At 35.3% G+C, this 3,610-nt stretch overlaps 1 pseudogene; it reads right to left on the bottom strand.

The window, feature by feature from the left end:
* Nucleotides 1-2,234: 2,234 nt before the first annotated feature.
* On the bottom strand, nucleotides 2,235-2,322 carry LOC119620842 (small nucleolar RNA U13; annotated as a pseudogene).
* Between the last annotated feature and the right edge of the window lie 1,288 nt (nucleotides 2,323-3,610).

The raw sequence follows: 3,610 nt of genomic DNA on the forward strand, positions 1-3,610 counted from the left end.
TGGAATAAAATCATTACTCCATGCAAAAGTTGCATTCTACACTAATAATAAATTCAGAAAAAAAATATGTTTTCCTGACAAAACATCAATTTCTATTACCATTAAGTTTCGTTTCCCAGTAGAAGAAAGAGTTAGTAATGTGACCTTGAAGTTAATTGGTTTTCGCAAAGAAAACTAGAAACCTCAGTAAATATTCACATTAAAATACTGGATTAAAGTTCCTTGAAAATTACCTTATAGTTAGTAATTTTGATAGTCATGTACTCATTGTCTTTCAGCATCAAATCCATTCCTTATACTCTACTCTGAGATGCTGGTACTAAAATTTTGCAAACTGTATTCCTGATTTCCATGATTATGTCCAACGGAGGCTTTGAAGAGGAGGATGAATGAAGTGAGAAGGAACTCTCCCCCATTTATGTTTTGTTCTTTTTTTCTGCTGTTCACATCAGCATAACTCAAAAGAGAGAGGGATCTCCAGTCTCCAGCCTCTTTTGCCAGTCCTGATTTCAGCCTCATCACCCTTCTTACAGGAACCAACAACCAAGAGGCACCTCCTCTTTGGAGATTGAGTGCCAACCCTACAGGGCTTCACAAAGAACTCTCAGGCCTTGCTCTTCCCAGTTCTTTTCCCATCTTTGTTTTCATCAGTTATAATCTTTGGGTTAGCTTAGCTCCCTTTTTGCTGTTTTAGTTCGACAGTTCTTGTGAAACCATTGTGCTCTCTATAAAATCTCCCCTGTGTGAAGCCCTCGAGTGATATAGTACATTAAAAGGTGAAAAGATTCAGCAGCATATGTTCAATAATACATACAGACCTAAATCAAGCTCAGGTTATCTGATTATCTGGATTTCTTTACTAATCCTTGAGTCTCAGTTTACCTCAAGTAGTTGATCCTCAGCTATCAGCCTGGGTTAAAGGGGAGATTATACAGCATATTTATTCCATGTGGGAATCAAGGTGAACCTCCTACATTAAAAAGGAAGATTATCAATGATTTATTAAGTTCATAATCACTACATGATCTGAATACATGCTTTTTTTCATTCATGAAAAAACCTTAAACACTGCAAAAAATAATGCAACATCAAGCTAACACAGAACGGACAATTTTCAACACAGAAACCTGATCATTTTTATTTGTTTGGAAGCAATTCTCTGGTGTTTTTATCTCCTCAGATGTTCTTTTCAAGAACCTTGCATAACAAAGAGCCTTGGAAGTTAGAGATAGTGTATCACTCCTTAGGAGAGAGACCTCTTGTCTGATCCGTGTAATAAACATAGAGAATGCTTTTCTCCTCAGAGACAATCTAGGAGAGTAAAGTCTTCCTTCTCCTTCCCAAATGGATAGCCTTCCATTCCAGGCAGAGTTTCTCTGGAGATAAAGATGGGCAGGTTGTCTGGCAGATCCCTTATACAATTGAGGGTTTTTAAAGTGCAGTGTTTCTCAGCTGTGATATAAACCCCTGTGATATAGTCTGTGTGTGCAGAGTCCTGGTCACTTTAAGCTGCTATAACAAAGTATCATAGACTGTGTGGCTTATAAACAATAGAAATTTATTTCTCACAGTTCTGGAGGCTGGAAGTTCAAGATCAGGGTGCCAGCATGGTTGGTTCTGGTGAGGACCATTTTCTGGGTGACAGATTGCCACTTCTCTTTGTAGCCTCACCTGGCAGAAACAGGAAGAAAGAGTTCTTTGGGGTTCTTTTTATAAGTGCACTAATTCCATTCATGAAGGCTTCATCCTCATGACCTAATTACCTTCCAAAGTCACCTTCAAATGTTATCACATTAAAAGTTAAGATTTCAACATACAAAATATCAATCTGTAACACAAAATATTTACCCGTGCCACCCCCATGGGATTTGGAAGGTAAAGAGAACTATGAAGCCACGCTGTCTGCCATGTGGCGAACAGTAAAGTGTCTAGAACCATTTGAGTGCATCTCATTGTCTTCTTATTGAATCTATGCAAGTGAGCCTAGACAGCTACGTAACTCCAACACATTTCCAGTTAATACTAGTGCTTAAAGCCATATATATATACGTGCATGTGTGTGTGTGTGTATCCACACACACTATACTAAGTACACATTTCATGGATTAATACTACTTTGTTTAAGTAAATATATATACACACACACATATACATACACACACATAGACACACACACACATATATATTGCTTAACCTTAGCAGGTAATTATTATTTTTTATCTTATTTTATTTCAGGTCAGATGGGTGCCACCAAAACAGGATTTGAAGAAGGTACATCTCACATGTGCACATAAACACCCAATCATCATGCTTGAGAATAATTACTACGTTCTGAGTACTTAAAGAAAATTACGGTTTTAAAAAAGAGCAGCATTCTTATTACTTTCATTAAATGGATAGAATTCCAAAAATAGGAGTTTATTCACTTGAGATAGAGTGGCACATAGTGAGATATTATGTGATTACGACCTTCCTTCATCTCAATCATGTTTACATGTGTAAGGATGTGCATTGAGGATAGAGGATTTTCCACAATGTCTGGTGTGAACCTTGTTATGCAGGTTTGTGTCATCTGATTTGTATACTCTGTTATTTCCTTTTTGCCAGGTGGTGGGAGGGCTCCCCAAATGTTTACAACTGATCATTCGTTAAGGTATATTTCTGATATTACTGTTTCATATTCTCTTAGTGCTGATTTATTCTTATTACTCTAGAATCTTCCTTGATTTATCAAAGTCTGCTTTTTCTATCAGTTTGAATAACTTATTTGCATTTGTTAAAAAAATTTACAAAGTTCTAGTGTCCCTACATTTTTCAATGTGTTATTTTCAATTTGTATTTTATCTATTATCTTTCAATGTTATATTTATTTATAATTTGTCAACCTATTTCTTTTTTATAAAGTTTATTTTTCCTGCAATATATTGATAATATCAACCCTTCATACATAGATTTTATTTATTGACTTATTTTTAGTTGTTGAACCATTTGTACTAATTTGGGTTGTATTTTTTTAGTTCATTATGTCTGAATCCTGAAGGCTTTACTTTTCTTTCTTTTGGAATGTGCTCTGTTATTTGTTTTCTTAAATAATGTATTTTAACCATAAATTGAAGGAAGAGATAGTCATGTAATCTGCTGGCTCCTGCACACTAGCATTAAATCTCCTAGTCTGAGATCCTTTATATAACATTCTGAGTATCATTCACATATGCCTGTACCCCATACCATTGATTCTTTATATCTGTTATGGCTTATATCAGAAATGCCTAGAAAATCATGTCATATCATGCAGCTCAGGATGGACAGGGAAAATGCAAACACTTAGTTTCAAAAACAGGTGATATTTTATAGTTCTTCCATTCCTGCTGGTTTTCCTTTGCTATCAACTCATTTTGATCAACTTCTTGATGTGATCAATTTCTTGTACTGGATATTTATATGACTTATGGATTGATGCATTTTTATTGTTTGCTTATTTACTTATTTAACTTGCTAATGCTCACAGGTCTAGTTTACTCTTGGTTCTTTTATTTCTACTTAGAGCAGCCTAATAGGCAGGCAAAAACTTGCATTTCAAGGAAGGGTTACATTATAATCAGAAACCACT

This window comes from Chlorocebus sabaeus, chromosome 4 (genome assembly GCF_047675955.1).
Source record: "Chlorocebus sabaeus isolate Y175 chromosome 4, mChlSab1.0.hap1, whole genome shotgun sequence".
NCBI lineage: Eukaryota > Metazoa > Chordata > Mammalia > Primates > Cercopithecidae > Chlorocebus > Chlorocebus sabaeus.